General features: G+C 39.6%; 1 long non-coding RNA gene across 1 annotated transcript in view; it reads left to right on the top strand.

The window, feature by feature from the left end:
- LOC148774988 (uncharacterized) overlaps positions 1 to 12035 on the top strand; it is a 35845-nt gene extending 23810 nt beyond the window's left edge. Inside the window, exon 3 of the long non-coding RNA XR_016035202.1 lies at positions 11773 to 12035. This is a non-coding gene — a long non-coding RNA (uncharacterized LOC148774988). The remainder of the gene's footprint in view (positions 1 to 11772) is intronic.
- The last annotated feature ends 2720 nt before the right edge of the window (positions 12036 to 14755 follow it).

The following is a 14755-nucleotide window of genomic DNA, read 5'->3' on the forward strand; positions in this document are numbered from 1 at the left end:
ATGGTACCACTTATTTTTTTGGATCTGGTATTCTTGCAATACTTTGGCCACCTCATGCGACGAGTTGACTCACTGGAAAAGACTCTGATGCTGGGAAAGGTTGAGGGCGGGAGGAGAAGGGGACGACCGAGAATGAGATGGCTGGATGGCATCACCGACTCTGTGGACATGAGTTTGAGTGAACTCCGGGAGTTGGTGATGGACAAGGAGGCCTGGCGTGCTGTGATTCATGGGGTTGCGGAGAGTCAGACACGACTGAGCGACTGAACTGAACTGAACTGATTCTTGGCCAAACATCATCTAATACACGGGCTGAAAGTACATGCCTCTATTATTTGCCAACTTTTGGGCCTGTGTCAGCCTGTCAATGGTAGCCAGAATAGTAGAATCCTGAGATACACTTCAATAACAGTAACTATCTAGCTGCACTATTCAACAAAGTTCCAGAAGGTTTCAGATGTTATCCTAAAGTGAGTTGGCATGAGCTTGTAGTTTTGCCAGTTCACTGCAGCATCTTCAAAAGGACAACTGGTGGCAGGCTTGGCAGGCTACAGTTATTCCTTTGTAAAGAGTCTCAAAAGTATATATGGTCCATAGTTAGCATAATATAATTCACAATTAAATGTTTTACTGCAAATCTTCCAACACTGTCCTTTCTCTTTTGAAAAGAATTCATTAATGGACTAGGTCCCATGAATGAAGAATACCCCTTGCCAAGTTTGACGCCCACTCCAAACTGGCAAATCTGAGCTTTGAAGGCTAACTACACATGGGACTTTGTTATCATTTACCCGTGACCAAACCTAACTTCCTATTTTGGAGGGGAAATTAATATTAATCTTCATTTGAAAGTCCCCAAATATTTTTCAGATACCACAAGTCATCCTCAAATCAAAAGTTGGAAGAACAAGTATAAATAAACCAAAACATGTGGGATTCATTTCCTTTAAGACGTACATTAATTTTTTTAAGTTCAGGCAAAAGTCATTTGAAAAATTCTAACAGTTGTATCAAGCCAAAAACATGTGTCCTCATGGGACTGTGGTGAGAGGGTCTTGATTTCTAGTATGCACATACTCACACAATACTGTAATTGTACTTATTGCCTTTAAAAGGTGCATTAAGGAATGAAGGTAATTGGAAAGCCCTTAGAAATCTAGTGTATACAGTCATCAGTACAAGAAAAAATATTTCCAAGTCGGTTAGGAAGGGGGATTTGCCTAGGGTGAAACCTAGGTTATCTGAATGGGATAGTGACTTCCAACTTCTCACTTCCTCTCCTCTGCAATCAGTAAGAAGATAGGAGATATTTTCTAGAGCTGTAGTCTGCAATAGAACCACCTGCAATAATGTACACGTTCCCCATTCTGTGGTCTTCAATACAATAGTCACATGTCAGTCAGTTCAGTCACTCAGTTGTGTCCGACTCTTTGCGACCTCAAGGTAGCATTCCAGGCTTCCCTGTCCATCATCAACTTCCGGAGTTTACTGAAACTCATATCCATCAAGTCGGTGATGCCATCCAACCATCTCATCCTCTGTCGTCCCCTTCTCCTCCCATCTTCAATCTTTCTCAGCATCAGGGTCTTTTCAGATGAGTCAGTTCTTCCCATCAGGTGGCCAAAGTATCAGAGCTTCAGCTTCAACATCATTCCTTTCAATGAATATGCAGGACTGATTTCCTTTAGGATGGACTGGTTGGATCTCCTTGTAGTCCAAGGAACTCTCAAGAGTCTTCTCCAACACCACAGTTCAAAAGCATCAATTTTTCAGTGCTCAGCTTTCTTTATAGTCCAACTCTCACATCTATATGTGACTACTGGAAAAACCATAGATGGACCTTTGTTGGCAAAGTAATGCCTCTGTTTTTTAATATGCTGTCTAGGTTGGTCCTAGCTTTTCTTCCAAGACGTAAATGTCTTTTCATTTCATGGCTGCAATCACCATCTGCAGTGATTTTGGAGCCCAAGAAAATAAAGTTTGTCGCTGTTTCCATTGTTTCCCCATCTATTTGCCATGAAGGGATGGGACCAGATGCCATGATGTTAGTTTCCTGAATGTTGAGCTTAAGTCAACTTTTTCACTGTCCTCTTTCACTTTCATCAAGAGGCTCTTTAGTTCTTCTTCACTTTCTGCCATAAGGGTGGTGTCATCTGTATATCTGAGGTTATTGATATTTCTCCTGGCAATCTTGATTCCAGCTTGTGCTTCATCCAGCCCAGCGTTCCTCATGATGTACTCTGCATAGAAGTTAAATAAGCAGGGTAATAATATACAGCCTTGACATACTCCTTTCCTGATTTGGAACCAGTCTGTTGTTCCATGTCCAGTTCTAACTGTTGCTTCCTGACCTGCATACAGATTTCTCAGGAGGCAGGTCAGGTGGTCTGGTATTCCCATCTCTTTAAGAATTTTCCACAGTTTGTTTCCACTGTTTCCACATGTCGCTATTGAGTAATTAAAATACAGCTGGGTCTGAGGAACTGAATTTTTTATTTTATTTAACTTTAAATTTACATAGTTTCATGTGGCTAGTGCCTACTGTAATGAACACTGAAGCACTACAGTAATTAGTAATAAAATAATAAATACCTAACATTTATGAATCATCTAGAGTTTTATCTGTTCATTCCTCACAAAGGCAATTTCCATCATCATCCATGCCCTGCGTGTTTGTAGACTTACTTTTAGTAAGATCCTATTGTCCTCACTAGAAGCAATGACTCATGTGATAACTATACAAAGCACTGACCCGTGAGTATAGAGCACACCAGTTGGTAGAAGTATTAGTGGATTCGAGCTCAGTAGGCCAGATGGGAAATTCCATTCAAACAGTACAAAGCAGAGGCAATTTTATGGATCAAAATGAGGACCAAATGAGGATGGTGGACTCAGTTGAGTCAGTAAACTTCTTTCAAGATAATAGATTGTAGGTCATCTTGATGTGGCTCCCTGTCCATGCTATAATGATCTTTGAGTCCTCTAAAATGGAGGGAAGAAAATGAGCAATTGACAATTAACTCCAAGGAGCATATTATAATCACACGTTTAATAAGCTGTTGGGATTGATATAGGAATATTTGCGAGCGAGGAAGAGTTTGTCTTTAGAGACACAGTGACTTTGGAGTCTTACCTGGTTCCTCTGTTTTTCTCACATCACACATCTGATCTCTTCAGTAGATGCCATTGGCTTATCTTTAAAATACGTGTGTGTGTGTGTGTGTGTGTGTGTGTGTGTGCTCAGTCATGTTTGACTCTTTGTGATCGCATGGACTGCAGCCCACCAGGCTCCTCTGTTCATGGAATTTTCTAGGCAAGAATACTAGAGTGGGTTGCCATTTCCTTCTCCAGGGCATCTTCCCAACACAGGGATCGAACCTGAGTCTCTTTCATCTCCTGCATTGGCAGGCAGATTCTTTACTGCTGCACCACCTGGGAAACACTGTCATCTAACAGTAAAGAACTATCACAATTGCCTTCTCCCTACTCATTTTGCTTCCACACTTGCCCCATTACAGTTTCATCTCAAAAAAGCACACAGAGTGCTTATTTAAAATAAGTCAGAACGATGCCACTCTCTATCCAAAATCCTCCATTGGCTTCCATTGCTGCATAAAAGTGAAGTCCTGTAAATGACCTGCAAGTCCCCTACATGATTTGATCCCATCTTCCACCAACCTCAGCCTTAGTCTGTCTACTCCAATCACACTGGTTTCCTGAACATGCTAGGGATACTCCTTCCTTCAGTTCAGTTCAGTTCAGTCGCTCAGTCGTGTCCGACTCTCTGTGACCCCATGAATCACAGCACACCAGGCCTCCCTGTCCATCACCAACTCCTAGAGTTCACATAAACTTATGTCCATCGAGTCAGTGATTCCATCCAGCCATCTCATTCTCTGTCATCCCCTTCTCCTCCCACCCCCAATCCTTCCCAGCATCAGAGTCTTTTCCAGTGAGTCAACTCATCACATGAGGTGGCCAGAGTATTGGAGTTTCAGCTTTAGCATCAGTCCTTCCAATGAACACCCAGGATTGATCTCTTTTAGAATGGACTGGTTGGATCTCCTTGCAGTCCAAGACTCTCAAGAGTCTTCTCCAACACCACAGTTCAATAGCATCAATTCTTCTGCGGTCAGCTTTCTTCACAGTCCAACTCTCATATCCATACATGACCACTGGAATAACTCTCTTACCTTGGATTCCAACATAGACCTTCTTCCCATCTTTGCTCAAAAGTCACCCAGTGAAGGATTGCCTGATTACTGTATCTTAATTCACCCCTAAAACCCCTATCACACTTTCCCCCCATTTCTGCTTTATTTTTCTCCATAAAACTTATCAGTTCAGTTCAGTTCAGTCACTCAGTCATGTCCGACTCTTTGCGACCCTGTGAACCACAGCATGCCAGGCTTTCCTGTCCGTCACCAACTCCCGGAGTCCACCCAAACCCATGTCCGTTGAGTCAGTGATGCCATCCAACCATCTCATCCTCTGTCATCCCCTTCTCCTCCTGCCCTCAGTCTATCCCAGCATCAGGGTCTTTTCAAATGAGTCAGCTCTTTGCATCAGGTAGCCAAAGTATTGGAGTTTCAGCTTCAGCATCAGTCCTTCCAATGAACACCCAGGACTGGTAAACTTTAGAATGGACTGGTTGGATCTCTCTTCTCTAAAACCACAGTTCAAAAGCATCAATTCTTCGGTGCTCAGCTTTATTTATAGTCCAACTCTCACATCCATTATGTGACTACTGGAAAAACCATAGCCTTGACTAGACAGACATTTGTTGACAAAGTGATGTCTCTGCTTTTATTATGCTACTATTTTTTGTATTTTATTTATTTTATATTTCTCTCATTAATGTAGCTTTAGTATGATGAGAAATTTCTTCTGTTTTGTTCATTTTGTTCATTGTCTCCCTGGAACACAGAGATTTCCTAACAGAGTAGCCACTGGAATAAATTAATATAATGAATTAATGAAGCTTTCCGGATGAAGATTTGATTAAACAGAGATTTGATAAACCTTTAAAGTTTATTGCTTGGGGATAAAAATTTCATGCATTTAAACTGTTTCACTTGTCCTCAAAAGTCTGTTTTTCCCATTTCAATTAACAGAAAGTGGCCCACAGCTATATTTCATCTTTAAGAGAATTTCTCTCCAACTACATGTGCATGGATCTTGCTTGGCCACACTTGAAAAGTAGTGATGCATGGAATGTTATAGCTGGAAGGGGCCTTAGGGAACCTACTCCAGTGGTCCTAAACTATGTTCCCATAATGGGTAGGCCAAGGTTTCCCACCATAAAAATGAATTATATAGTATTTTTTCCAACTTGCAGAAGTATTAGTTGCTCAGTTGTGTCCGAGTCTTTGCAACACCATGGACTGTAACCCATCAGGCTCTTCCATCTATGGAATTCTCCAGGCAAGAATACTGGAGTAGGTAGTCATTCCCTTCTAAAGGATATCTTCCCAAGCCAAGGATGGAACCTGTGTCTCCCTCATTGCACGCAGATTCTTTACCATCTGAGCCACCAGGGAAGGCCTTAGGGAACCTAAGCTATGTCCTAAACTATGTTCCCATAATGGGGAGGCCAAACTTTCCCACCATAAAATTGAATAATGAAGTATTTTTTTCCAATTTGCAGAACTTTAAAATTAATAGAAATATTTTCAAATTAATTTTTATCTCATAAGTTTCTTTTTAAGATATTGGCACTGAAGTCACTTATCAACTAACAAGTACTAAGAGACATTAAAAATCAATAATCTAGAAGCAGATGAAGACAGAAAAACTCAGATATATTTATTGCAATAACTTGATTTATCATGTATACATGGAAATGGTTTTGATTATATTTTGCCTCTATTTAATCATATTTTCTACTAGTACAATTTTTCCTAGTTTGTCCGAATATTAAAGATCACATATACATGGTATTCAACTAAAAACATATATATGGAAAACGAAATTCCAACTGCAAGTTTTAATGTCAAACAAGTTTGAAAACTTCTGACCTGATCAGCCCCTTAATTCCACAGATTCAATAACTTACACCCAAGATAAATGACTTGTCCAAAGTCACATAAAAGGATTCGCTTAATTGTGTCTGACTCTTTGTGACCCCATGAACTATACAGTCCATGGAATTCTCCAGACCAGAATACTGGAGTACTCTGGATATACTGGGTAGCCTTTCCCTTCTCCAGGGGATCATCCCAACCCAGGGATCAAACCCAGGTCTCCCACAGTAGGTAGATTTTTTACCAGCTGAGCCACAAGGGAAGTCCAAAGTTACATCAGTTCAGTTCAGTTCAGTAGCTTAGTCGTGTCCAACTCTTTGCGACCCCATGAATCACAGCACGCCAGGCCTTCCTGTCCATCACCAAATCCCGGAGTTCACTCAAACTCATGTCCATTGAGTCAGTGATGCCATCCAGCCATCTCTTTCTCTGTCGTCCCCTTCTCCTCCTGCCCTCAATCTTTCCCAGCATCAGAGTCTTTTCCAGTGAGTCAGCTCGTCGCATGAGGTGGCCAAAGTATTGGAGTTTCAGCTTTAGCATCAGTCCTTCCAATGAACACCCAGGACTGATCTCCTCTAGAATGGACTGGTTGGATCTCCTTGCAGTTCAAGGAACTCTCAAGAGTCTATTCCAGCACCACAGTTCAAAAGCATCAATTCTTCGGCGCTCAGCTTTCTTCACAGTCCAACTCTCACATCCATAATTGACCATGGGAAAAACCATAGCCTTGACTAGACGGACCTTTTTTGGCAATGTCTCTGCTTTTTAATATACTATCTTGGTTGGTCATAACTTTCCTTCCAAGGAGTAAGCGTCTTTTAATTTCATGGCTGCAATCAGCATCTGCAGTGATTTTGGAGCCCCCAAAAATAAAGTCTGACCCTGTTTCCACTGTTTCCCCATCTATTTCCCATGAAGTGATGGGACCAGATGCCATGATCTTCATTTTCGGAATGTTGAGCTTCAAGCCAACCTTTTCACTTTCCTCTTTCACTTTCATCAAGAGGCCTTTTAGTTCCTCTTCACTTTCTGCCATAAGGGTGGTGTCATCTGCATATCTGAGGTTATTAATATTTCTCCCGGAAATCTTGATTCCAGCTGATGCTTCTTCCAGCCCAGCGTTCCTCATGATGCACTCTGCATATAAGTTAAATAAGCAGGGTGACAATATACAACCTTGACGTACTCCTTTTCCTATTTGGAACCAGTCTGTTGTTCCATGACCAGTTCTAACTGTTGCTTCCTGACCTGCATACAGGTTTCTCAAGAGGCAGGTCAGGTGGTCTAGTATTCCCATGTCTTTCAGAATGTTCCACAGTTTATTGTGATCCACACAGTCAAAGCCTTTGGCATAGTCAATGAAGCAGAAATAGATGTTTTTCTGGAACTCTCTTGCTTTCTCCATGATCCAGCGGATGTTGGCAATTTGATCTCTGGTGCCTCTGCCTTTTCTAAAACCTGCTTGAACATCTGGAAGTTCACGGTTCATGTATTGCTGAAGCCTGGCTTGGAGAATTTTGAGCATGACTTTACTAGCGTGTGAGATGAGTGCGATTGTGCGGTAGTTGGAACATTTTTTGGCATTGCCTTTCTTTGGGATTGGAATGAAGACTGACCTCTTCCAGTCCTGTGGCCACTGCTGAGTTTTCCAAATTTGCTGGCATATTGAGTGCAGCACTTTCACAGCATCATCTTTCAGGATTTGAAATAGCTCAATTGGAATTCCATCACCTCCACTAGCTTTGTTCATAGTGATGCTCTCTAAGGCCCACTTGACTTCACATTCCAAGATGTCTAGCTCCAGGTGAGTGATCACGCCATCGTGATTTTCTTAGTGACTAGCAAAAATCTTGCAAATGTTTTCTATTTTCTTCTTTTCCCTTTTTTCCCTATTTCAATTCTGAAAGATTCAGTCCATTCTAAAAGTTCTCAACATTTATGTCATTATGTGGGAAATATTTACTCAAAAATCTGTCTGTTGAGTATGGTGGAGGTTTCCTTGCATTCAACTCCCTTTCCAAACAATCCCATTTTTCTAATCATTACATAATAAAAAAAATTAAAGATGGAAAGCTACAAAACTACTCAAAAGTATTTTTTTAAAAAGAAAAAATTCAACTTCTCTTCTGCCAGATATAATCACAAACTAGAGACCTGTAGTCTATCTTGTTGTTGTTTAGTCACTAAGTCGTATCTGACTCTTTTTCGACCCCATAGACTGTAGCCCCCTAGGCTCCTTTGTCCATGGGATTTTCCAAGTAAGAGTACAGGGGTGGGTCAACATTTCCTCCTCCAGGGGATCTTCTGACCCAGGGATCAAACCTTCATCTTCATTTCAGGCAGAGTCTTTACTGCTGAGCTACCAGGTATTCCTGATAGCTCAAATAGGTATTCCTTGAAGCCCCCAAAAAGCTGCCAAATAGGTATTTCTTGAAGAATTTCCACTGAAGAATTGAAAGGGTGGGGGGGAATGCCAATGTATAAGATTTAGATTATTTCTAATTTTTAAACTTCCTAATTTTCTGCCCTCTTTTACAGCTCTAGAAGATATCACTTCATTAAGCCCATATTCTGAGTGACAATAATTATCAGGATCTAAGTAGTTACTAATCACTTTATACAAAGCCTAGAGCTCCCTGTTCACCCAAATTCCCTCCTTTTTCACCAAGTGTCAGTTCTATATTATTAAATTTGATCTGCATTTTTATTATTTCTCTGTCCTCATGTCACCATCAAAATTGAGGAAAAAAATAAACTGAGATGGTAATGAAACCAAGAAAAAAATAAGAATCACATTTATTTTGTGGAAATGAAGGACACTCCTATCTGTTTTAATATGCATATGATGTGTCTCTCTGTGAAAACAACTTAAGATGGATTTTTTTCATACTCCGTGGCATGGCCTTATTTGAGTTTGTGATTTCTGTCTTACAGTCATGATTACTAACTCACTTGACAGATAGTAATTAAAAGCCACTAGCTTCCTGTTTGCATTTTCTTCTGAAGAATATTTATTACTATGACTGCTACCCCATAGTAGACATGTGTGTCATGCCTAATGTCTCAAAAACTTCCTTGTTCACCATCTACTCACCTCACAAACACACAAACACCCATAAACTACACGCTCTGTGAAATAGCTCCAAGCTGTCCACTGCAGAAGAGTAATCATTCTTCGTGACATTCCTGGATACTTAACCCAAGGCACTGCAGCTTAGATTTGCCTGTGAGCCATAAAGTGGCCTGGTTTTCACTAAAGCAACCAGGCTTTCTCCCTTTTGAATTTTTGGTTTTATAAGATTTTCATTTATATATTTATAAAATTTTGATTTTTAGCTTTATGAGATTGGCTGGATAATAAGAACAAAAGGGACAGCCCAGAGAGAAGCAGGATGAAGACCGTGTGGGCTGTAAAAACATGGGATTAGTGATCCTTTGGAGAAGGCAATGGCAAGCCACTCCAGTACTATTGCCTAGAAAATCCCATGGATGGAGGAGCCTGGTAGCCTGTAGTCCATGGGGTCGCTAAGGGTAGGACACGACTGAGCGACTTCACTTTCACACCTTGGAGAAGGAAATGGCAACCCACTCCAGTGTTCTTTCCTGGAGAATCCCAGGGATGGGGGACCCTGGTGGGCTTCTGTCTATGGGGTCACGCAGATTCGGACACGACTGAAGTGACACAGCAGCAGCAGCAGTAGCAGCAGCAGTGATCCTTAATGCTGCCTCTGTGGCCAAGTGGTTGTTCCCTTTCAGAAGATATTAGATTACGTTGCTATAATTAAAAAAAGGCTTTTTTACTTATTTTACATTTTAGGAATATCTTAGGGAACTGTCTTATGCTGAGCAGCTCCTTGGGTCAGTGGCCCCTAATTCCATATGTTTTTCCATAGTAGGTTTTTGTTGTTGTTTAGTTGCTAAGTCGTGTCCAACTCTTTGCAACCACATGGACTATAGCCTATAAGGGCCCTCTGTCCATGTGATTTCGCAGGGAAGAATGTGCCCAGAAATCCCCAAGTGTGCATTGCATGAATCTTTTACTGATAACATTGGTAAAATATAACCCAATAAATAGGCAAAGATGCCAAAGTAATCCAAACATAGTTTAACCAATTTGTTATATATATATATATATTTTTTTTTAATTGACCAACAGCTACTAACTGATCAATTTTGGTCAAGTAACGAGAATGAAGTGTTGGCATTTAAGAAAAGCCCAAAGAACATTTTTCAGGGTCATCCTAATTCTTAATCTGGGTTAGCAACATCAATGGTGACTTTCAGATATATTTTGGTAGTTTCTGCTAGATGTTAGCCCAGTTTGGTCACAGAGCTGAAGATTTCATTAGTTTTAATATTTATATACACATCTCAAGAATTCTAGTGTTCATGGGTTAATTTGCTGAGAAAAATTGACTTACAGCTTCATTGGTTCATTTGTATATTGAGGAATGCAGGTATATCAAATTTGTGATTATCTAGAAAAATCTTGAGGTTTATCTTCCGAGGATTTCTGCCAAATCTTGAAGTGTGTTTCATATTTCTTGTAACTTGAGAATTTCCTCTGAAATTGGGCCTTCATTTATACCAACATTTTGTAAATATGGGCAATCTGACTCTTATAAGCTCTGGGCAGATCAGAAAAAGGAAATGAATCTTCAGTTACTCAATTCACAAGTCTGGTTTGAATCAGAGTATTTCACTTCTTTAAAGAAAGAAGAGCTGTCCGAATCTAGTTTGGCTTTTCCTGAAGTCATATTCAGTCTGTGGTGTAATCTCCTAATATCAGTAAGGAAACACCATACCATGATCCCTCTGACAAAGTTGATTCTTGTAGATCTCCTTAACTCCAAACATTCCTTGATAGCAACATGCAGTTTTCATTCTCTCCAACATGCTCTCACCTTCCATTCAGCTGACAGCACAAAAATTAGCAAATTTACCATATTTTGCTGGCAATTTCTGCCTACATTAGTAAGGTCTGGTCATGAATACAAAAACAGTTTAAAGTGTTGATAACTTTCCTTGTCATCTCATGAAATGAACCCAACTTGGAAAGCTCACAGCAATACTTGCCTGATGGATGAATTTGGATAGTGGGCACTCTTAACATTCTTTTGGAACATGAATAAACCGTTGAAAGTTTTTCTGGTCCTTTTCATCACAGTGTTCCATCCAAACGAAGTATAAACAATTTTCCAAAGTTTGATCAAACCTCTCACCCATTTTTTCTGGCAAAAATTTATTTCATTATCATGTTCTTAAAATATTGTGAAAAATTTCAAGGCAGTCTGCACTGGGAGTCGGGTGGTCACAGTTGATCTGCCCGAGAATATTTCTTTCCAGCCTATTATCTCTCCTCAGCTCCTGTGGAATAGTTTCTTGAAGGCTGCAATTCTTATGTACCACAATATAATGTCACCCACCTCTCTCACCCAAAATAGAAGCAACAGACAAAAGTGATACCTGATATGCAAATAATTTCCTATAATCTACACAAAGCCAGTTCCTAAAATTCTAGACAAAATAAACAAATATTAGTACAACTTGTCCCACAATCTCTATTTGACTTATGACTGAAGTGAGAGTTGGCAGAAACATTATTTTAAAATCAGCTCAGCTGGTTTGTTGCTCTTTGTATTTTCTCTGGATTGTCGATAGGACATGGGTCCTATCCACAACTATATTACAATGTGGAAATTTATTTCCTATGTTGGATCCTAACTTAATCTCTCTTTCTGTCTCTCAGCTCAGCTCAGCTCAGTCGCTCAGTCGTGTCCGACTCTCCACGACCCCATGAATTACAGCACGCCAGGCCTCCCTGTCCATCACCAACTCCCGGAGTACACTCAAACTCATGTCCACAGAGTCGGTGATGCCATCCAGCCATCTCATTCTCCTTCGTCCCCTTCTCCTCCCGCCCCCAACCTTTCCCAGCATCAGAGTCTTTTCCAGTGAGTCAACTCGTCGCATGAGGTGGCCAAAGTATTGCAGTTTCAGCTTTAGCATCAGTCCCTCCAATGAACATCCAGGATTTATCTCCTTTAGAATGGACTGGTTGGATCTCCTTGCAGTATAAGGGACTCTCAAGAGTCTTCTCCAACACCACAGTTCAAAAGCATCGATTCTTCGGCGATCAGCTTTCTGTCTCTAGCTTAAGTCATAATATATAATTCTCATTTTGTGAGTTTCTTTACTATTTTATCTCATGGTCTTCACTGTTTTGGGGTTCTCCTAACCACTGGGCTCAAGTCAAGGTGGTATAGTTTTTAATTCCTAGAATCCATGGTCATTTCTAGATCTATTGAGAAGACAGTGTTGGAAATGGATCCTAAGGATGGTTAAGATTCTAATGACCTAGGATGGAGTGAATGTTCGTTGAATTTTCTGTTTTTTCAAGATCTCCCAAGTCTGAAGTGTTCCTGGGTTGCCAGGAAATGTCTTTATCACCTGTAAGGTGTACTTTGTAAACTATAGAACAGACATCTGACCAGTTTCCTGGTAGGGATTTGTAGGCATTAATTCTACATATGAAGTGTAATCTTTATTCATTAATGATAGGCTTATTATAGCTGATTAGACTATGCACTCATTTAGCAATAGCTAAATACAAGCTAATACAAAAATAGCAATACAAGAAATTTGGTTGTATAATATTTATTCAATTGTATCCTGAAAGAAAGGAGAATTATTATACCTATACATTGTTAATAATTTAACAAGCTTCCCTGGTGGCTCAGATGGTAAAGAATCTGCCTGCAATGTGGGAGACCCAGTTTTGATTCCTGAATCAGGAAGATTCCCTGGAGAAGGAAATGGCAACTCACTCCAATATTCTTGCCTGGGAAATCCCATGGAAAGAGGAGCCTGGCGGGCTACAGTGGGGTCAAAACGGACACGACTGAGTGCTTAACACTTCCACACATTGTTACTAATATGGCAGAAAAAGAGAGAAAAGAGTAAAAGTCTTTATTTCTGATTCTGAAGGTCAGAGAGAACAAGAAAGCATTGAAAGAATGTCCTACTAAGTTAATGATTAAAGAAAGTTTAAGTATAAAGAAAAAGGATGTTAAACTCTGGTCTTATCTTTCTTCAACATTTACAGATCGGCTCCTCAGGTCTCAGCTTTTATGTGTCAGCTTAGGGTTGTAAGCTTCTGAGAAACTTTCACTGACCTGGACTGGATAAACATCTACCACATGTGCTTTTATTGCAGTTTACCTCTGATTAGGTCTATTAAAAAACTGTTTTTAATAACAAAAATTGGCAGTTACTTAAGTGACCAACAAAAGCAGATATGGTAAATCTATAACGTGTGATAAAATGTAATAAAAATGATGATGTCAATGTACAATCAATGGCATAAAATATATTCATAATAAATATATTCACATGGGAAAATTACATAATGCAAAAATTGATTATAAAAACATAGTATGCATAGCGTGATCACATTTAATAAATATCCTTGTATTCATATATGGATCAAAATAAAAGGCCCTAAATGTTACCAATGAGTTATCACTTGATAGCAAGACTATGCATTTATTTTTTATTTATTGTCTAATTTGTATTGGTATAGATTTCTTTTTCATGAGGGGAGCAATGAAGATCATTAAAGTAAACATTTCCTGAGCAAAGAATTGGTAATTTAAAAAACAAAACATCATCTACTCAACAAAAGCACACAAAGATGCTTTACTATTCATCACTCTAGATGTAGCACAGAGTTCTACAACAGAATATTACAAGATTTTTTTTTTCTCCTTAAGACAAAAAAAAGTCTTTCCCTTTCCTTTCTTCTGGAGTAGGCTAGGTGAAAGATAATTCTCATAAACAGACATTTTAAGTTGAACGCAGGAGACCTGGTTTTGATTCCTGAATCGGGAAGATCCCATGCAGAAGGGAACAGCTACCCCCTCCAGTATTCTTGCCTGGAGAATTCCATGGACAGAGGAACCTGCAGGGCTACTGTCCATGGAGTGGCAAGGAATCAGACACGACTGAGCAACCAACAGTTTCACTTTCACAAACTGAACCCACAAGTTCTCAAAATATTAATGAACTCTGAACTCCATTTCTAAAGGCCAGACTTATTTTTCTGGATACTTCACATTACTGTTCTGGATTCTGTCTGGAGGTGCTAAATTCAACTTTACTTGCTTGATTTTTCTGTAACCTCAGTTTATGTATCTCAAACAAGAAATCAGAAACCAGTTGACTCATAGATTTTCTTACGTATGTGTATGCTCAGTCACTTATTTGGGTCGGACTCTTTGAAACCCCATAGACTGTGGCCTGCCAAGCTCTTGTATCATCTTATGCATTGGCAAGCAGATTCTTTACCACTGTGCCACCTGGGAAGTACCATAGATTTTCTTACTTGAGTCTTATTCATTCCATTCAATGACCAAGTTTGTTTATGTGATTTTATTTTGTCTAATTATAAGGAGCCAGTTAGACACAACTCTGATATGGAAAATGTATCCCAATAAGCCTTGGGGCTCACACTGAGATTTATCCAAAAGATAAAGAAGTCACAAGATGGAAACGAAACTGGTATTTTTACACCTGTATGCTAACATTCTTAAAAAAAATCAATTGTGAAAAGAAGGACTCAGAATATATACAACTAGATTGTCACTCATTCCTGTGGTTTAAATATTTAATTTTTAGACACACGTATCTATTTTTATTTTTTAAAGTTACTTTCTAGAATGTAGAATATAGTG

This window comes from Moschus berezovskii, chromosome 18 (genome assembly GCF_049115385.1).
Source record: "Moschus berezovskii isolate FMDL1 chromosome 18, NW_MosBer_1.0, whole genome shotgun sequence".
NCBI classification, from domain to species: Eukaryota; Metazoa; Chordata; class Mammalia; order Artiodactyla; family Moschidae; genus Moschus; species Moschus berezovskii.